The 22757-nt window shown below is 40.1% G+C and overlaps 1 protein-coding gene across 2 annotated transcripts in view; it reads right to left on the bottom strand.

Annotated features, from left to right (window-relative positions):
- lrfn2b (leucine rich repeat and fibronectin type III domain containing 2b) overlaps positions 1 to 22757 on the bottom strand; it is a 186829-nt gene that overhangs the window by 97585 nt on the left and 66487 nt on the right. For both annotated transcript variants that reach the window (XM_072687899.1, XM_072687910.1), the window contains exon 2: positions 9035 to 9124. The gene's annotated coding sequence lies outside the window, so the exon portion shown is untranslated. The remainder of the gene's footprint in view (positions 1 to 9034; positions 9125 to 22757) is intronic.

The raw sequence follows: 22757 nt of genomic DNA, 5'->3' as shown, positions 1-22757 counted from the left end.
CTCAAAACACTTGAGGAAGACACTAAATGGTAATTCTGTTATTTTAGCTAACAGAAAGCTAGCACTATACTGTAAGTGATGGAGGAAGAAAGAAGACCATCATATTCAGATTCAGATACAGAGTAAGGCCTATGGTGCTCTCTGGGACTCTTGGTCACGGACGGTTATGCCATCACGGTGGATCAAACCTGCAACCCTGCTTCCCGATTTCCAGACACCTCGTTTTACAGTGACTTCCATTTAAAGTAAAGAATGTTTATACCTATAAAGAGTCACAGTATTGAACGCCGTACCAAGCTAACACATTAAGGCCCTCTCCATGGCCCAGTTAATATAAATTAAAGGAAAACACAAAAGCCTCAAAAGCAGAGGTGCTGAGCCGTCTCACCTGACTGAACGCCTGAGCAGATAAACTAAGAGCAAGGTGGCCTGGAGACAGACAGGGTGAATGAAGAGATGCAGGCAGATGGATGAATAAGACCTCAGGGATTGTTTCCTTGAAGCGATGCCACCCACCAACCAGATGGATTCTCATGCTCTCACACGAATCAGTGAATCAGCCTTGAAAACGACACTCCATCTCCAGCTAATCCTTTATGTTAAATGAATATTAAACTCGCAGTCAGGACCCTGGCCTTGGTCTTATCCTTTAATCATCTCTCTCTTTCTTCTCACTCTTGCTGCATCGTTAAGCTTTTTCGCATTACCGGCCATAAAATGACACTTTAACTCGTTTAGTTCACATTTGAGTTCACTCAGAACCACAAATGCACACTTTTCTTTCCTCAAACACCCTACCATCAGCGTTTTCCCCTTCTCCATCAGTTAACTGCTGCATATTACAACATAAACAGCACATTAGCTATGTTTAACCCACATCGATCCCTCAAAGCAGGGGATCTGGAGGCTGGTTCTAATATGCTCCACCAAATACATTTAGATGGTGGGCAATATGATGCTACTTTATTGTTATTGTGATAAATAATTCGATTTTCAGAGTATTGAGGATACTGTTAGTATATACACCAAATAAATGCTTCATTCATTCATTCATTCATTCATTCATTCATTAAAATACTCAGTCATGCAGATTTCTTCTTTTCAACATCCAGAGTTCGACCTTTCCTCTCTAGGGAACCCACCCAGGTGCTTGTTCAGTCTTTTGTCACTTCAGGACTTGACTACTCTGGTTGGTCTACCTTTGCGCACCATCAGGCCCCTGCAAATAATCCAGTTCAGTCATGTAACTCCTCTGCTGCGTTCTCTTTACTGATGCTGGCCTACAAATCCTAAAATGGACAAGCCCCTCTGTACTTGATGGCAATGGTCAAAAGCCGATCTGTACCAAGATCCCTTTGAGCTTCGAGCTTAACCTGCCACCTACGGAAGACAAGCACCAAGGCTTTTTTCTGTTCTGGCACCAAAGTGGTGGAGCGAGCTTCCCCTGGGTGTCCGAACGGCAGAATCACTCGCTGTCTTCAAACGCAGACTGAAGACCCACCTTTTCCGAGAGTACTTGGGCAAAGTGTAGTGTCAAGTATTATGGTCTCCATATTGACTTTTGTATTTAATAGCTTCTGAGAGCGTCTGTTAAATGTTTTAAATGTAGATGTAAATGTTCATATTTCAGTAAGTTCATTAGACTTGACTGGATATACTACAGCAAAGTTTAAATGACAATCCCTGAACTGAGGTTTTTGACAGCAGCTTTTAAGATCTGGCACTACTTATGCTTTCAGTCTGTGTCAGAAAATTGTATGAAAGGGTCACAATATAATATTTTTGCTGTATTGCCCACATCCAACTTCATGTTCTCAATGAAGATGCGTCGTCATTTATTTATTTTTTAAAAACTGCAGACAGTTAAAATAGTAAATAGTAACTGTATTTCATGTTCAGGGAATTATTATTATTTTCTGGAAATGCATAAACTTATACAGCATATATAGAACAAACAGTTATAAGAGCTTAAATATACGCTTTAAGATTAACATTAGAGTGGAGAGCAAATGACACACGGTCAAACACTGTTCGTTAACAGGTGTAGTGGGACATTTTGCTATATTCTACATTTACATGTATGGCATTTAACAGATGCTTTTATCCAGAGTGACTTACAAAATGCTTTATCCTTCACTTAGATTATCCAATTCTAGTGTTGATAGACCCGAAATTCAAGATACAACTGAGCCACACAATACTAATAAACACACTTTACACGCAATACACAATTCCTAGAACCTGAATGTAGAGACTACTAAAATTGCTTTAATAGCTTTAATATTAGTGCTTTATTAAGTTCTCCCAGAAGAGGTGGGTCTTCAGTTGCAGTTTAAAGATAGCCAGTGATTTTGCTGGTAATACACTGCTGTTTGTTCCAACACCTTGGTGCTAGGACAGAGAATAATCTGGATACTTCAAGGTCTCCTGAAAGATATTAAAGCTCTGACAGTTAAATGTCCTGTCTAGAGAACCGCCTATTTTATTCTGCACTTTTTCCACTTTGCAAAACCTGCAGTTATTTGAGGAAAACACTTCACTGTCTGAACAGTAATGCCTAATTACAAACCTCAGAATTCATGCTGTAATCTGAACTGAGTCTGTGCTGCATATGCCATTAAACATCACTTCTTCCATGTTGTTTACTTATTTCTACCTCCTAGTTCAGTACAACAATCAAGAGTATCTGTGTGGAAAGTGCAGGTGTTGTATTCAGTCTGGTTCTGTAGAAGGAACAGTTTTTCACCTGTTTTAACATTTGCACAGTCAAAAGGACCATCTCACATCAACACAGTCAGAAGAGCCATCTTAAATATGTCCATACAGAACCCTAATCATAATGTAATATTTGTGTAAGTATGTGTAAAAAAAACCCAACAACAATATAATAATAACTCCACACTTCTAAGGGTTAAATATTCACTGCACACTCCAGTGACTGTAGCGGCCCTTCAGGCGAATGGGCCACTCCACAGGCTGCAATTACGCTCTAACTAAAGCCTGGAGGGGGCAATTATGAGTTACTATTTACAGTAACATTTCTGAACGGTGTGCCGGAAAAAAACAGGACCTTTTCAGCAGATATCTCACCCTCAATGATTCAACACACAGCAGTGTAAGCTGAATGTCCTGATGAAGGAGTTAAGCTTCCTTTAGAGCGAAAGAACTCTTCACCAAAACGGAGATATTTAGAGCTACAAAGAGCTCCCGCAGGTTTACTGCTCGAACATCTCCCCTTTGGCAATGTGTTTATTCTTAGCTGCCACACTTCATCATCCTATGCATCATTCTACTTGCAGGGGCTCTTTTCAAAGACCACATTCCCAAACTTTATATGGTAAAAATCCATTTTAAACCACTCAGGACCATTTTCACTTCAGTAAAACATTTCTATCTGACTCCTTTCAAATGAACAGAGATACAAGAAGGTAGCCGTTTGCTAAAGCAACAATTTGGAAACAAGCATGTTAAAAAAAAAAAAAAAAACATACACCCTGCCTGCACATATCTGGATTCTTCAGATGTTTAGCCGCCTATTCAGATCACAATTTCCATCACACAATTCTAAGCTATTGGAATGCACTCTCTAGGGTGGAGCTGTATTAAAATAGTCTGTATGAAAATGCACACAGCACAGTGTCAGCATTCACATGCTCAGTGCTGTTTTCGTATACTGAATGACTGAATTCTTTTCTGATTGGAGTTACCAAAGTATGAAAAGTTCAATACGCTTTCAGTTTTTGGCATCATGTTCAATGCTCTTTCACTTTCAGTGCTTAATATACTTTCAATTTTTCAAGTAAACAATTTAAAAAGAAGACTTTTTACATGGTAATTTAGTTCAAGGGGATTTTAGTAAACGCAATGGTTCTGTACAGACACAGCCATTTAACCATAACAACTTGCATGCTTAAATGGTTCTTTGCCTGGTTAAAAGGTTTTTTGGATTGTTGGAAAACCTTGTGTAGATGGTTGTGTATAATACCTTTTAAAAAATGTATTACCAAAACGTTACCAAAATGACCAAAAATCATCTTTACTAGTGACCAGTATTTTAGATTGAGAGATAGATAGATAGGTAGATGGATGGATGGATATATAGATTAGTAAATCTGGCCTACACATTTAGATTGTTCAGGGTTTTGGCCATCATATCGCTTGGTATCAAGTATTGACAATACTTAGCATCAGTATTGAAATTCTGGTGACTGACATGGCAACAGACTGGGTAGATACTAGCTGGTGTTCTTGCTTATATCTAGCTTGACTATGTTTACTTAATTTGGTTTTATCAGTACAGCATGGTTCTACAAGTATGTAGAATCCTCTTCATTTTTCACATTCTTCATTTTCTTCATTCTTTTAGACATAGCTCATATGCTGCTGCATTCGTAATATTTGCTGTTCCGTAGAATAAAGAAAATAAATAAACCTAAATGGGCCACATTAATATATGACTTCTTTATGCATGCAATTAGGCTGTGTTTACATCACTTGAAACTTGACGTGACCCAAAGCCCATTTGTGCCCTAATGTGAGACAGACCTGATGTGTTGTGTTCAGAGCTGTGTGGACACACAATTCTGATCTTTTGTTAAAACCAGATCAGACCATGACTTTTGCTGCAGCTGAATCTCAATTTCAGCTGGGTCTCAGTAGTGCCCTTTGAGGGTGGTGAAAATAATGACTTCAGTACCAAAGCAGTGAAACATATGTCTACCAAAAAGCCTTTTGAGATTCAGTCTGTATGAGCAGTTACCTACAAGACATATGTTGCACTATTTGGCTTTAGAATAGTTTATTAGACATTGTTTAATAGAATATATCCATAGTTTCATTGCTCACAGTATGGGTAGGTACAGAGTGCAGTAGGGAGCAGGGTGCTGTCTGGGACTCATTCAGGTTCATAACACGTGGCACATTCATTCACCATGCCATTTATTGATTAAGATAAGTGCATTTAAAAGCACGACAGATTCAAGTGCACACTAATGGATATGGATGGATATGGATTCACTTATCCACACAGATGTTAACCATCAGGTCAGAAAGACCAGAACAACACGGCTTGTAATGTAACATTACAAGATTTAAAAAAATCACTCAGTATTCCAGTTGGATGCCCTGTAGGAAGCCTGCACTTGCATGATGAACATCTTGACTGTTTCTAAAGAGCTGCTGAAAGACTTGTGCTAACTCATTTCATCTCGTTTCATCTTGTATAACACAGCGATTGTCAGAGAGTGGCACTTCCGAATGGCACTGCGCTGTAAGTGTGCAGCACCAGCTCTAATTCTTAAGCTCTACATTTCAAAAGAGCTCCATATGTAATGGCAGATGGCTGGATCCATTCGTCAGCGGTGATATGCCCACACGTGTGCGCACAGCAGCTTTCTGGACATCTCCCAGCCTCTCTGCATTCCACAGGCAGCTGATGAACAGGTACTGATCCTATCCTCCCGCGGAGTAGATAGGTCAGGAGTGAGCTGTGCCAACCGGGACACTGTGAGCAAATAGCAAAGTGTGGGACACGCTGAACTCTCTGGGCTGAAAACAGAGACCACGTGGTGTCTGAGCCTTTCTCTGTCTGTTTGCCTCTCTCATTCTCTCTCTTTCTCTTTTTGCTATGAATGGCGAAAATGGAGGATACACTTCAATCCTTCACTCACATAATCAGAAGACAAATTCCCTGGAGAAAAAGCCCAAAGCACTCAAGCACAATCAATTTGAACTGATCCAGGAAAGCGTGAGAAAAAAAAAAACACAACCAAAGATTCATCTAAAAAGGCAATCCTTAGCATTTGAGCCCCCCAGATTGGTCTGAGTTTGACTTGCCAGCGCAAGGCATTAATAATGCAAAGCGACGGAAGCAAGTGTTTCTTGGCAGCTCTTTCCTCAAGCTTATTCCCTAAATCGGTCTCAGTCCGGACAGAAGCGAGACGCTTAGTGCTAAATCAGCAGGCTAGTAATACCTAGCGACGTCCACTATTGTTCTAGTCCCCAGTTACGCTACTTTATAGGGCATAAAGATGTAGCTAGTCACAACAATGGCTGCCATAATGACTGCAATGAGAGATGAGCTGCTTAATGAGAACAATTCTGGCTATCCGCAGGGTTAATTTCCCCAGACGAGCTGTTGTCAGCACCGCAGACTTCTTCCCAAGTCTTTTTTTTATTATTTCCCCCTCCAATATGGCTCAGGGGGGATGTGGACAAGGTTAAAAGCAGATAATGCACAGGTCTGCATCCGTTCCTCCAGGGCATGCAGCTAAAAGAACATATTCATATTTAGAGGAGTCAACCTTTCCCTCTGGCTTCAGGGCAGGGTGTGCGTAAGCGTACAGTGATGCCATTGGGCTTGTAAACAGAACCATGTCTGCGTTTTCTCTAGGGTTCTTTACAAGGATGCTCCAGCTGTTGGGCTCTCTGGAGCTAAATGTGGGAAACAACTTACCCGGAGCTAGAGCACATTCACACACACACACACACACACGTTGCCACACAGCATCTGTCATCAGCTGCTTGTTATTCAATGCAGATGGCAATTAGACCCATCTTGGCTTCACTCTCAGATAAATCACTGTGCCTCAGAGAGATGGCACATATATGAAGCCAGAGGGGGACCGTCAACATGGAAGGAGGAAAAACTTGTCTGAAGATGGGCAAAGTGACAAAATGCTATTGTTACTACGATAAATGATGCCCTATGGTATGCTTTTTTTTATATCGTGCATGATGGTCAGCATAGTTAGTGGCCCACTATGACCAAGTGTCTCAAATTAATTGATGATATTTAGATAAGTTATTATAATTACACTACTGTACATTATACCCATTATTCTTTATTGTGTCTTAGCAAAAAGGTTTCCATATAATACTAAGTGAAGTTATGAGCTGGCCTAACCATTTCAGCCTTCCAGGGCATGGTACATACTAGCAAAAACATATATTGAACAAACATTTTTGTAAGAATAACATTAGACAGGTGAAGTAAAAATTATTGATAATCTTCATCTACAGCAGCATCTCTTAAGGGGTGGATATATTAGCAGCAAGTAAACAGTCAATTATTGGTGATGTGTTAAAAGCAGGGAAATGGTCAGAATCTGAGCCACTTTGACAGGGGTCAACTTGTAATGGCTGTATCTCCAAAATATCAGATAGGCCTAGTGGGGTGATGCACCCACCTGCCAACTGACAGGATCTGCTGCTAACATCTTGGTGCCTTCAGAGGTCGATGGAGTCCATACTACAAATGGTCAGATCTCTTGTGGCAGCACAAGCGGGACCCACTCAATGCTAGCCAGGTTGTGTTAATGTTATGGCAGATTGGTGTGCAGTGTGATTAAAACACCCAGAAAAGCTAAATATCGTGATCAAAGATAACAAAGGAAACATGCTGAAGGGGAACTTTTTAACATAGTTAATGCATTCTTAGCTTTGACCCTTCATACCATCTGTAGTAGCGCAGCCTGAAGCCCAGCTGCTCATGCTTTGCTGTGTGCCCTGATAAAGGCTCCTCTCATTCCAACACAGCTTTAAAATGGCTTTTTAAGTGATATCTTCAGCAGCTTCAGCAGTCATGGACAGCGCTCAGGAGAGATCTATCGCGAAATCAACTAGCAGCAAACCAGCAAAAGCCACAGAAAAGTGGACCTCTAGTTCCCTTCAAGAGCCCCCACTGTAACAAAAACCTATGAGCTGTATGAAGACAAGCATGCAGACATTTTTTTTTTGTCCTGGCAACAGAGTGGTAAAACAAACTTGGTGTCTCTGGGTGCTTGCTGTCTTAATATGCCGACACACTACGACTATTTAAGCAAAGTGTAGTGTATGTTGAGTATTGTGTATCTAGGTATCCATACTGACGTTTGTATTTGGCAGCATCTAGTTTGAGATATAAGAGCTTAACAGCTAAATGTCTTAACTGCAAATGTAAATGATAAATAAGAGCAAGAGGAGCTGAACCACTGACTATATATGATCTATCCTGTCACTGGGTGAAGCACGCAGACACTGTTGCTCTCACTGGACGAGGTACTAAATTACTATAAGTATTTAATACAGTCTGATCTTACAGTCTGATAAGTGGACACAACAATCATCAATTGATGAAGATTATTGTGTTCACTCATTCAGCTCAAAGTACACAGCTATTACATAGCAAATATCCTTCTTCAGGATTAGATTTAGGATAATTCAGATTAAAAACAGTGTAATTAATCACAATACATGAACATTAAATAACTAATATATCATATAGTGAAAATATTGTACTGTTTTTGCCATATTAGTCAGCCTTAGTCTCTGCCCTCTATTTTTCAGTCCATCCTGTATTACAGACACGTCTGGCCAGAAAAGGCAATCAAGCTCAGGCGGACTTTCAGTCCACTGATTAAAACAAAGATGAGGCCATGTCTTTGATCGACCCCTGCAACCTCCATATCCACTAATGGAATTCTGCCCACAGCCGGACAGGTGTCCTTCCTTAATGAGTCCGATAGCGAGAGGGAAAACATTTGGCCAACGCTGCCGATCTCCAGCCTGACAGGGCTTAGGATGGGATCAGACTGCGCAGGTCGGCATCATCAGTCAAGAAATCCTGCACTGGAGTTACAACACGCCCGGGAACTCTGCACAATCCCTCGAACAAGTCAAAAAAGGTCAGTAATTCGGATACTGAACATTGTTCCCTCCAGTTAGCGGGAGGAACCACCGGCTCATGCATATTCAGGGCATTTCCTCTACGCTGCCAGTTCATCTCTGCTGGATCTCAGCCAACAGAATGACATAGCACTGATCTGATTTGCTAAATGACAAGGGCCTAATCCTTTCCACTGCAATCATATTTCCACATCTTACTAGAGCACAGGAAAAAAATAAAAGCATAATAGGGCAGGGTGATTCCCGTCGCATCTTAGCCGCAAGATAAGTCTAAATTGTAAATGCTGAATAAGAACACAAAACCAGGATGAGTGATGTACAGTGGCATTTCTGAAGATGGGACAATATATGTGCTCTGCAAACAACTGACCTCTTTTCTTCAGCTGCCGGCTGTGTGAGCTGAGCGTGTTTTCGTTGCTGAGCAGAATCTCAGGCACGCTGCATTCAGTCACAGTTTCGCCTGGGGAAGAGAAGAACACCAAACAATCAAGGAAAAATACAGCATTCTTGCATTTCAGACAAAAAAAAAACAATCCGTTTGGACAGGTTGTCAGTCAAGGTCTAAAAGCAGCTGGTTTCTATTTCTAAGCTACAGTGTCTCCTAGAAATGCTGTGTCAATGAACTGGAATCAGCACAACTGTGAGGACGTTTCACATAGAAAAATTCACATTGTAAATTAATCTGCCACTACTGTTTACATTAATAATCCAAAAATTTAACTATACGTTTGAAAATGAATCAAGCTTCAGTGTTGGTTTTGATTTTTGCCAGAACATTTAAGTTTTTTAGGCTTGGGTAGTAACAGGAAACATGTGAAAGTCTGGCGTAATACAAAAAAACAGTAGCAGTACTGTGTTACAGTTACAGTGAAAGAGTAAGTAATTAGATTATAGGTACATTTTAAAAAAGGGTGATTAATAGCAAGATCCTATTACAGCTAGGGTGTCAAACATACGACCCAACCAAGCCCACTAAATGCATTCAGAATCTATATTCTCAAAGGTGACTATTCAATTGAGTTCAGCCACATATTAAAAGAAGTGGAGAGTGGCCTCTCCCTAAACCACACTGACCAGTAGGCAGGACCAGGAAGACTTCACAAACAGGCTCCACAGAACAGAAGTGATCGTTAAAATGTCCAGCATAGTTTTATCGCTCCACAGGAGTTTTTGGATTCTGTTCTGTGGCACGATAAAACAAAGCTGCAGTGTGTGGAGAGCTAGATAAATTTAATCAACTATCAGAAACTCCTAGGAGAAAACATTGTGCCTTTTGTGAGGCATGAGTTAGAACTTGAGCAACAGTAGACCTTCCAACAGGACAGTTATCCCATGCATACCCAACTCAATGTGCGAGACGTCCATTCTCCGTACATCTTTACTATGCTGGCTTTAGAATGTCCCACGAAGTTAGCAGTTTCCGAGATGCTACCACCATTCGCCCACTGTCACAGTCCATCAGAATATTATGACCACCTCTGGTTGGGAATGAATTCGGCCTGGGACTGCACATATGTCTGCTGCATGTGTAAATAGCTGAGCACAGCAGTCAATTGTAGCAGAGTACAAAACGATCATCATGGGCTATAAAAAGCACCTTCTGTCACCCAATGCTGTCCATGCCAAAATGTCTTGCTTCTGTTATCCGAATAATTCTCACTATTAGGTCGGTTGTCAGAATATTCTGATGAGACTGTATATACAGTGTTTTAGCTGTTAAATGAATTAAAGCATACACTGCATGTATTCTATAATAATTATCCCCCTTTACAATTAAGTTGGTCCTGTTTTCTCTACTCCCCTATCCCTATTAACTAAGTAACCCAAGGTTACATGTCAATCACTGGTCATATCCAAATACATCATCTTGTCCCATCCCAGGCTGGGGGCAGATTTACCAAGTTACAGGAGACAAACAAACATTCTGAACGGACAATACATTACACACAACAGGCTTGAATGCATAATTGAAAGACCTGTAACAGATACACCCCCTACACTACCTCTTCTACTGCACTGCAACCAGCCATCTCATCTGTCATTCCGACATCCTGAAGGCGAAAGGCTGTAAATGTCCTTGTTAAAAAGAAACAGACTGACCTCCCACACTACAGTCCTTCTGGTTAAACATTACTGGAGGAAATTGCCAAGCAAGTCAGGCAAGTCTCAGTTGGGCTCTCAAGGGTAACTTCATCCACCATTCTGACGAAACAACACAGCTCCGAGCAAACCGTAGCATAAACCACTGCATCAATCATCATTACGATAAGACCCTTATAAATATGAAACCGGTCATGACGGCAGGCGAGTTGAAGATCTCTGTGACCAGGAGACGGGACTCTTGTCTTCGCCTCAGCTCCGGTCCCCAGACGGCAGGCGTCTATGTCTGGCAATTAGCCACGACAAGAGCCAATAAAGGAAATGCAATATATATCCAATACCCAGTTCACGTGTGGCAGCAGGCCTCGCGGGCTTTGCCCCAGCACAATTCATTACCCAGATACACAATCCCTCCCCTGGGCTCCAGCCAACACTATTACAGTGCATGTCTGCCATCTCATTTCCTCTTTGCTGATATCAAAATCTGTGGAACGCAGCGAGCTTCCCTCCCTCACACTGAAGTCCCTTACAGATACAGGCCCATAACACCACACCCTGAATGGCTGCTCGCAACAAACGACAAAGCCAAAGTCTTTGTCGTGTCCAAAAATGTATTGGACAAGGAATTAGGAGTGGGTTTCTGAGTAGCACAACTGTTTAAGTGTTGGTTCTGTCATTCTGAGATTACAAGTTCAATCTACAGCCTCCATTGCTGGAAGTCCAAAGAAATCATAGCTGGCCTTCCTCTCTCTGGGTGGGTGGGATCTGCCTTGCTCGCAGCACACTCAGCGCAATGCTAGCCAGTGTGGTCGTCTGTTAGCTGACAAAACAAAATTCATAGTTATCATTCTGCTTTAGGCATGCTGAGCTCCAGTTGAGCTGTGTTAGCTGCCGTTCCAGCGGGGTTGCACGTGCTAGCCTTAGAGCCTCAGATAAACACTGTTAAACAAATGCAACAAACCAGATGAAACAGAACATTCTGCACAGTGGACGGTTCACCTGGACAAACGTTTTGAGTTTAAGCACCTTTAAGTAAAATGCACTGATGGCGTTCAGCACATTTGCTTCTAAACTGTGGCGGCTTTAGTCTTTGTTTTTCATTGATCTGAAATTAAGTTAATGATTCAAGCTATGTGCCGTTATGCCCTGTTACTTGTGCTGGTTTCTACACTAGGACAGTTTGTATATTTTCACAGCTCTCAAATATGTTATTTAATCAGTAAATGCTGTTCTTTCAAGATCATTACATAATATGTGCAGCAAAAAAAACACTGCCTTTACCACAATAACATATTTAAAAGTGGAACTGTATACATATGAGGGCTGGGTATTAGAAAAGGAAAGTTTGCTTTCAGTCTGATCAACGTGATCTGAAGACAACATTTATGAGGTACAACATCTAGACAGGCTTTAAACACAACACTAAATGATCCACTGTCTTATATAAATCTCTGTATGTAATCTATTATTTAAAAAATCAGTACTGTGTATCTGATACAATATTGAAAACATAACATTACAATACTTTGATGGATCAATATTTTCTACCACCTCTAAGAAAGATCAAGATTTATAGTCTCCTTTTGAGTAGTTGGGTTAGAAAGAGTTAGTATCAGGACTAAGGTTGCAAAATTTAGGGGATTTTTGAAGTTGGAAAATGTATCATGGGAATTAAGGAGAAATAACAGGTAATTATGGGAATGAACAGGAATTAAAGGGAATAAAATGAGAATACTTAAAGCTAAAGGTAAGAAACTTAAACTTAAAGGTGAGAAGCATAATCCTATCTAAAATAATTAGATAAGCCAAAACAGTTAAATTACAAAGCTGTTCCTCAATCCCAGGCACATGGCACATTCCACTGAAGGGCTATTGAGACCACAGCCCCTGCATGCACTGTTCATTTCTCCATCACATGTACAGCATATGTCCAGATGATTTCTAGACACCTGATACGCACCACTAGCTTGTGGGAAAATACCTTTATTTGATATGATGTTAATAATTAATAATTAATAAGCATTAATTCTAATACCTATGCTAGCCTGCTAGACTTGGTAAACTAGCCTGAAACAAAAGGTTTTTCAGATTTTCCAGATGTGACAACTGTGAGATTCCACCTTGATTTAATAGTTGCTTAGATGTTTTAGTGCTATTACTGTCAATAAAAATATGAACTTTGTCAAAATGTACCTAACTTTAGGAAGTGCTTTGGTCCAAATGTGTGTTTTCAGTAGTGGTGAATGTCAGGTTTTTAGAAATCATCTGGGCATATGCTGTACATGTGATGAAGGAATGTACAGTGCATGCAGGGGGTGTGGTACTGGTATTGGAAGGGAAAAAATTGATATCTGCATCTAAAGCTTATTCAGATATGCAGACCTGTATTCTGTATAATGTGTGGTAGGAATTTAAAAGATCTGTCATGGATATGAACACATAGTTTGACCCCCCCCCCCCCCATGCACTATCCAATTAAAACACTGAAGTGTATCAGAAGATCAGTAAGCAGATTACCCAAGTACAAAAAAAAAACAAGCTGTGTGGTGTTTTAAGTTCATAACAGAGATAAAAGCATAGCTGCCCTGAATGACTTCATTTCACTGTCTGAGAGAAAACACCCTATTGTGAAGTGCAGACTCAATCAGCATAATGATAAAGACAGTATGGCACAGATAAAAGGCACTCTGGTTCAGACCTATCCTCTTTATTATCCATGCACGTCTGTTCCATTGAAATCCACTTCCCATCAGTAAATTGCATCCTACTCTGATTTTAGCAATTAACCTCATCTCACTATGTAGAAAAAATTTACAAACAAAAATAATTGACTTAAATTAGGGCACTCTGACAGCAGCGGAACACTGACTTACGGGTTGGGCAGCAAGCTAAGGCTAACGCCCGAGCCCGCTGGTCAAAACAGCGTTCTGAGACTGGAGGGGATAAATCATTATGGGCAGCTTTTTCAGGTGGGGGTCAGGATCCAGCTGAAACAAGATTGGAAAGAAAGGCCTTCACACACTTCACACACAGGATGGAAAGGAATGAGGTACAGCAGGTCCCACCTGAACCCAGAACACAGAAAAAATGGGGAAAACAAACAGCTGCAGGATGCTGTTCATAATGTCTGAATTACAGTGTGAAGCTGTGCACTGTGACGGCTCGGCATAAAAAAAAATACGACCAGTGCATCCATTCAGCGCTTAAGCATTTTAATTACCCCACGTAGGGCACGACTGGTCTTACAGAACAGCTGAAGCCGAGGCAGGCCTGCCGGCGCCTGTTTAACATCTCAGTTCAGCTCTGATTCAGCCGCAGTTTACAGCCTGCAGGTCTGAAAAACGATCCGCGCTCTCTCGCTCGCATCATTTCCACCACTATAACACTCTACTGCAGAGGCGTGATGACATCACAAGAAATGTGTGCTCGCCTGAGAGAGGGAAGCGGTGGTGGGGTGGGGGGGGGGGTGTAAAGAGAGAAGGGGGGAAATGAAGAGGAAGACATAGAGAGAGAGAAAGAATGAAAGAGAGAGAGAGAGAGAGAGAGAGAGAGAGAGAGAGAGAGAGCGAGAGAGAAGGGAAGAGAAAGTATGAGGAAAGGAGAGGAGAAACTATACAGAGAGGGAGAAGGAATGAGAGAGAGAGGGAGCGAAACAGAGGACAGGCGTGAGTGAGAGAGAGAGAGAGAGAGGAAGAGAGAGGGAGAGTAAATGGAATATTAATTATTAGTGATTTTATTTAGTGTGAGTGTCCTTGTTGATAAATCTGCCTACACACTAATTAGATGCTGCAGTTAATTAAGACAAATGAGAAATAATCCCTGCTCATGGTTAGTGTGCTTAGGCCAGCCTAACACCCCTCCCACACACGCAGCCCAATGTTAGATCAGAAACATTTCCCTCCCCAGGCCAGTCAGTCCTGTATTATTAAACACTACAGAACACTAATGATAAATGTGTGCTGAGCGGCACACATCAGAGAGGAGGAGAAGTGTGTGTGTGTGTATGTCTGAACTGGCTGCCTCTGATAATGTGTGTAAGTGGCCATGGAAACACTGACCTGTCTCTCTTTTCTTTTCCTCATTTATATATACGTATATGTGCATATTTTACACACACACACACACACACACACACAAACACACACACACACAATGTAAAAAACAACTGCCAGATCCAAATGATTTAATCATTTGAATCCAAATGAAGTAAAAAACAAAGATTTCTTACATGACGGGGATGATATGATATTAAATGCGATGCGATACAATATAATACGACACAATACAATATGTATGTATGTATGATGATTCAATATAATACAATACTGTGGTGCCCGACACTAGCTGAGGCGTGTCTGTTCTGGTCACGAGGAACTCTGGGTAGCTGCTTGACTAGGTCTCCTAGTTTTTACCTGTATATATAATAATAATAATATATATATAATATTTATGGTTCTGTTAGGTGCCATTTTAGTACTTTGATATTAAGCATCATGTTACGTTAGTAACCTTCAATGTATGTGTGCTTGAGATACGCGCTCAATTCATGTATCAACTCAAGTGAGGCATTTTGCAAAACATGTTACGCTGTAATACAAAATGATGCAATATTCTATATTTCAATATGTTATATATGTGATACAATATGATATGATATGCTACAATACAAAACTATACAATACACTGAGCTGTGATGCTATTCAATACACTACAATACCTTGTATTGCCATATTCCTAATCAGTACCTTGCCTCACTAATGTTTATATCAATGTTCCATCATGTAAAGCCATGTTCCTCAGAGGAGTAGAGGCTGGTATTGCAGCAAAAGGAGGCAAACTCCCCTTTATTACCTTTGATTTCAGAAGAAACACAAGAGGAGCAAGTGTCAGACCTTTGGACACAAAAGGTGCACTTTTATTCAGATTTTATAGATGATATTATATCATACAGTGCATCACTTCAATGCTTAGCACACAGTCGTTTCCTCTCCTGCTGTCTGTAGATGAGAACTGCATTCAGAGGAATCTGTCATTACTGTAGCAACACTCATCCAAACCCTTTTTTTGTTTTGCATGGTTGGAGCTGCCAACATTCCCAGTGCTGATCAGCCATGGTGTATGTGTGTATGTGTGTGTGTGAGTGTGTGGTTCATAAGCCTGGTCTTTCAAGAGTGGACGGGAGTGATTATAGTAGAGTGGACGGCACATTGGTCATCGAATCTGTTGAGAATGATGGAATGCAGTGAGTCAGGCATGTGCCTGGCAGAGAGAGGAGGAAGAGACTAATTGAAATGCTTCCGCTTGAATGTGTGTATTACAATCACATCTGCTGCTGGCTAACGTTAGCCTGCTTTAGCCCATTCATTTCCCCAGGCTTTTCACATCCTGGGGCTTACTATTCAGTAAACACATGAAAAACTATGCAAACTAGCTTTAATTTCAAAGCTTGGACTGAAACTGCATGCTGTGGCTCTTAATAATATTAATAAGATTACATCATGAAGGTGATCAAAGATCAAAAGACTTTCATGGAAAGCTGCAGTTCTAATGCTTTAAATGTAAACTCATAAGGCATCATATGGTTCATAATAGAATGCCTGGAATAAGCATGTATAGAAATAATGGCATGCATAACACTTTATTAAGCAAGCGTAAGCCTCTTCACACAGTTGGGTCCTATAACACATGATATATTATCTAACAGTTCATTCTTATATATATTAATAGTATATCTAATATATATTCTATAAATAAGAACATACGATTCATGTTGTAATGCACTATTTATAACGGATTGTGGACCACTGTGTCAGGTCATTGCAGGCTTTGAGCGAGGTGAGTTTTTAATGGCTTTAAAATGTTATTAAAGCTTACTTTTAGTATTGATACCTTACAGAGCATTATCACAAAGCATTACAACATTGTAAGTGAGGAAGTGACGTGCGATAATCACATCTAACTGGTGATTTACAATTGGGGTGCAATTTAGAAATCAATATTTAAACAATACATATAATAATAGTTTGTTATGCAAAATAAATAAGTGCTAAAACAGAAAAGCATGTCAAATTTTCTTTCTTTTAAGCAATGCTCACACCATGAACAATGCAGGAATTAGAAAGGCTAGCTTAAAGCCTTTGCTAATGCTAGCTATATTCTTAAAGAAGGCAGCTGAACTTTACCTTGGCTAACATAAATGCGTAGCACTGGTTACCAACTGCTAAAAGTGGGGTGAGGCTCAGGTGTCAGAGACGTTCTGCTTTTGGGGACGAGGCTCTTGTGTGTGAAGCCGGCCTGTGATGTGTGCGGGGGTAAGACTATGGCTTGTGAAGGACGGGGCAGTGAAGTCTGAGGCATGGATGTGGTATGGGGGGGCGGGGATGTGGTTAGAGAGGGGTGAGGCTGTGGTAAGGAGCCACTGATGGAAAATCTTCCAAATTCTTATGCCATTTTTCAACACAGTCCTGGATAAAATACAAAACTCTTTCACATAATCTCCTCTGACTGACTTCGGTACTATGGTAGGCAGTGTATTTATAACCATGTAGAGTAAATAACTTTTTTAGAGGCATCAACTCTCCTAATCATGCAGAAATTCAAAAGGACAAGTGGAATACATCTTCCGCTTGAATGTGTGTATTACAGTCACATCTGATGTGATCTGCTGCTGGGTAACATTAGCCTGCTTTAGCCCATTAATTTTCCCAGGCTTTTCACATCCTGGAGCTTACTATTCAGTAAACACATGGAAAACAATGCAAACTAACTTGCATTTAAAGCTTAAACTAAAGGACCACTGAAGCAGGCTGAAACAGCATGTTGTGGCTATTAATAATATCAATAATATTAAATCATTCAGAAGATTAATTAAAAAATTAGCGAAATACATCCTTAAGCTGAAGATTTCACTGTACGCAGTGACTGTAAAGCACCAAAATTTCGCAGTAGGTTCAACAGGGATTTTACCAACACACTGTAAACCGTGTCTAGCTACGAATCTTATTTGCAGACGCAGCATGAAAAGGTCAATTACCCAGACTTACTCAAGAGCAAAAACAAATTGCGATGTTTCTGTCTGGACTGGTACCCACCCCTAGATTCAACTTTGACACAGTTACACTGTGGATTCCAAAGCCCAGCCCTGTGCCTCGGTAACCCATCAAATACAGACATCAAACAGACGGCAAGCTGGGAAGGACAAAAGAGGTGCTGGGCCTGCAGGGCAGCTTGCGGTTCTGATTACAATACATCCCACTGCTCTTATGAATATAGCCAGAGGCCTGTGGTGGAGAGCCACAAACAGCCTTCTCTGAAGCTGCTCAAGAGCATAAATAAACGATTTATGACTTGTGATTTGCAGCTGAATTAATTTCCACTGATGCCTGGACCACATATCCTGGATTCTGCACACAGCAAGCAGGAAAACCACTTTTTTTTTTTTTTGGTTGTACACTAGTGGACAGCAGGGGCATAGCTAAGGGGATGGCCTGGGGGTCTTAGGCTCTCTCACTTGGAAATCAGGCTCACCCACATTTCTAACTGCAGAATAGAAAAAAAAGATCCAAAATGTAATTCCTCTTGTGCTTTCATAATTCAAGATGAACCCCCAGGGGGCCGAGCTCTTGCATCCTTGTGCCTTTACTTCCACTTTAAGCAAACATAAGGGACTGCAAAAATCATCACCAGTTTAAAGTTATTTTTGTCAAAAGCCAGGGAACAACACTGTTCAACAGCACCATGTAAATGCAGCATCACCCTTTGTCTGCAAACTGTGAGAAATTAGCCAAGGTGAACTAGCTTCTAGACTCAGATACTACTACAGATACTACTAGATACCTCTTTTTGCAGTCCTTCTAGCAGTCATTAAAGAAGCAGTATGGAAATGGACTGGTTGAATATGTGATTACTGCTGTAAATCTGACTCTTAAGAAGATAGAGTGCATGTGTGATTTCTGTGAGCTACCATGTTTGTACTGCTGTATAAAAGTTTTTTTTGGATATGCTGTGTTTTTTCTTAAGTAAGAGTGAGCACAAGCTCTTTTATTGTTTTTTTTTAATTCAATCAGAGAAGTGACAAGTAACTTAACCCCTTTCAAACAGCCTATGACCTGCTGCCGCACCAAAAGTGTGATTAAACTTCTACTACCAAAGAATAGCCCCACCAGTTGTCCCAGTAGTTACTAAGTAATACACCTTAGTGTGTAGTAAGCCTTGGAGTGTTAAGGGATTATTATTTCAGGTCATTAATCATGTGCTGTATTTACAATTATTTTGAATTATATTATAGCATTTCTTCTCTATAGTGCAGTGATTAGTATTTTTTTTGGTAGTTGCCATCCTCACAATTGCAATGTCTCTGAAACATCATCGTAGGTAAACAGGCCTGGTTAAAATTTTAGCTACGCCACTGGTGGACAACCAAGCTCTTAAAGGAATAGTTCAACTATACATGCAAAATGTCTCTAACAATAAATGGAAGCTAGAAAGAATCAATTAGCTTGATGTCACTTAAGAATTGCTTAATGGTGACTATTTACTTTAATTAGTTGTTATCAATACAGCATAATATAGCAGTAAGGTTGCTAAACATATCCCGTAACCCTTTATAATCCTGGGTTTATTCCATTCTTAGGATTATTTTTCAGTGAGAAAAAGAAGCCTGGGTTTCCTGAGGTCCCTTGTAATTTAAGGGGTTAAAAATCACAAGTGTCAGAATACATTAAGCACATTCACATTTGCCCTTCCAATCCCCATATGCCAACTTAACTTGTGATGTAAATGTCAAAAGCTGTGTGTGTGCATGTGTGTTAGAGGCAAGATGTAGCAAAACTTTTGCTGTCAGCCAAACCCCAATCCTCTAACAGCCAGAGTGAGGCTCAAGAAGTCACACTGGAGGCATTAGCGAGAAAAATGCTTAAAGTTTTGTTTGCTGAAGCGCGGCTTATGTGACCTCAATCCCCCGTGGCGTGGCTCAGATCATGCAGCTCTTCACCCGTCAGACCCAAGCCTCCGGCAGGTCCGGCTAAAGGCCCACAGCGCGCCGCCCCTCTTACAGAAAGCACGGATTAGACCCAATCGCCAGCTCGTCTTCCTTAGACTCTAAAGCATTTCTCAACGCATTTCTCCACTCGGCCATTATGCCTCCCTAAACTCCACCACCCCGAAAGCTCTCAGGTATTTAGGGCTGAGAGCGGGAGCTTATGCCAACATCCTGCATCCGTGAGCCCTAACAAACCCCTGGCTCATCCATAATTCCTAGGTGAGACAAACTTTAATGGTGTCTCAGTGCTATGCAAATGAGGGATTTGTGTTGGGATTCTGACTCAAACCTGAAAGTACAGTATCTAATAAGGTAAAAAAAAAGTTTTCCAAGTAGAGTGAAAGTTTCAGATGTCAGAAAGTCCTCAGTTAGGATGTGTGTGATGAAGCCTTTCAGACATGATGTCCAATAAATTGAATATGAATTACTTAATAATATATATCTTTATTAAGTTCTCAAAAGGTTGAATAGGATGTTTACTGAAATTCTGTAAAGCTTGTCTAACCTCAGTAACATTAACATAACGGATAGGTCTATTTGCATGCAACAAGGACGTCTACCCACACCTCCACTTAACAAGCATGGTTTAAACAGATGATCTTAAAGATAATCTGGGATAATCTCTGGACTGTGTACTTATTTCAATGAATTTTTAGGTGTGGCTACTTCAGTTATTATTATTATTATTTTTTTTTTACATATTTACATGCTATACACTGTCTTTATACATTGTCCTGCGTATTCAGTTTTGAGTTGAATTGTCACTGCTGTGGGCTTATTGTGCTATAATTGAATGTACTACACCGAACTGCACTGTCTTGTGTAATTTCATGTGTTATACACTGTATATGTACATTTATAAGATTCTTCCTGACCTGACGTTTGGCTAGCAGGACTAAAGGTGGTATTTTTTATGTTAGACTTGCACATTTTCACCCTTTGTACAAGGCATGTTCAGAACTCCTGAACCTCATTAAACAGAACCGGCTCACTCTCGACGGATTCCGTGTTTACATAATTCAATATTTAATGATGCACATGTAAGTTAAAAATAGACATCAGTAGGACTCTCAAGTGGTGCAACTGACTAATAGGGCTGTGTCCCATTACTGAGAACCATGTCTAAATCCTGATGATGCTACAACCATCTGTAGTCTGGAAAACAAGAGAGCACAGCTGGCTGCTGCTCTCGGGGTCGGACGTCAAGAAGACAAAACAAACAAAAAAAATCAATACACCAGTATACCATACTAGTTCCTTTTGTGAGATGATGCTATTGATACACTTGTACCAATATATTAAATATACAAGTGCTCTATTGCTTTCATTCACCAGTTAAAATATTAATATTTCATAATGCCTCAAGGGGGCGCTAATCAAATGATGATGAGCTCAGGATGAACAAGAGAAACTACAAGAAACGAAAAGTGTGAAGTAAAAGTAACTCTTTTGTTTGAAATGTGCTGCACTAAATGCAATTATACAGGGTTAATTATGCTCTGTGTATCGAAAACTGCACTTCTTTAAGTGATGATAGTAACTACAATATGCTGAGAAAAATATATACAATATCAGGGTAACATAATTTTTCAGATAATACTAAAATATGATCATCATCATCACCTCTATGCGCAACATGCTAAGTACCTACAAGTACCTGATTCCTTGTTTTGATCTGAGAACTGAGAAACCAGCTATTATAGCTTTACTTGGATTGATACAATGTTATGGTATTAAAATGCATCATTACAAGATTTGTATCATTATTTGGATATCATTCCCTTATAATAATGGTTCCTGATTCTTACTTTTTCAAACCCTTCATACTCAGTTGAAGCCTATTTCCACCGGCCTGCAGTGATGAAGCCTGAACTGAGCCCATGTGTCCATGTTGTTCTCATCCAACACAGCATTCCTGGCACTGGTGCTGAGTTGCCTTACGACTCTGCATGGTCAGCAGTTTGGAAGGATCAATGTGTCTTTTGGTCAAGTGTGTAGCTACATGGGGGTCTGGGGATTTTGAACGACTCAATTTCTAACTTCCAGATTTTAGATGGCAATTAAAATGTTGCTAAATGTTATTCATTCTAGCATGGAACTATAGCACGCTGGAAAAGCAGTAAATGTGATGATGGTTAAGTAAAATTGAAAACCACCAGCTAGACTTCTAATTATGGAAAGAGAAAAATAGGCACATAATTACTGACTCTACATTTACAAACCTGGTTAATGTAACAACTAGTATGTGATGGATAATTATACAGAGTGCTACCTTTCACAGCACAAAGTGTAGATGACTGGGGCAAATGTTAAAGTCCACAGAATAATTTAATATATAATATAATTAGTCCACCAAATAATATATATATATATATATATATATATATATATATATATATATATATATATATATATCAGAAGAAAAAAACATACATATATATTTTTTATATATAGAAACACAAAAATATATGCAGATCTATGTGCAGAGTGAGTGAGGAAGAGAGTGAATGAGTGTACGAATTAAACAATGTTAAGTTTACAGAAAATACAGTGATTAGCTTGCCTTACCTCCTTGAGCTTTCCTAATCAAAGCAGGCATTTTAACATCAGTATAGGCTTAATTCAATTCAATCAATTTCTCATTCAAGTAGGAAGCAGAACTACCCTGTCCCAATACAATGTGACAGGGTGGTAAGTTTGATTTTAAAGTGACTGCAGTTCTCCAGGTGGTGAAGTTCCTGACCAAGCCTCAGTTTTAAACATCATTTTATTTGCTTTAATAATGTACAACGTAAAATATAATAGGTTCTAGCATTTCACTATTTTGATAAAGTCCTGCATGTTAGTGGCCTAGTAGGTGACTGTCAGCCTCACTATAGTGATATCTCTGGGACATAGTGCTTCCTAACTGGCCCCACAAGCTGTGACCAGGGCCCAAAATTATGGCTAGGCC

Source organism: Salminus brasiliensis, chromosome 1, assembly GCF_030463535.1.
Source record: "Salminus brasiliensis chromosome 1, fSalBra1.hap2, whole genome shotgun sequence".
NCBI classification, from domain to species: domain Eukaryota; kingdom Metazoa; phylum Chordata; class Actinopteri; order Characiformes; family Bryconidae; genus Salminus; species Salminus brasiliensis.
Note: the sequence above shows the minus strand (reverse complement) of the source record. Positions and strands in the feature narration are given on the sequence as shown.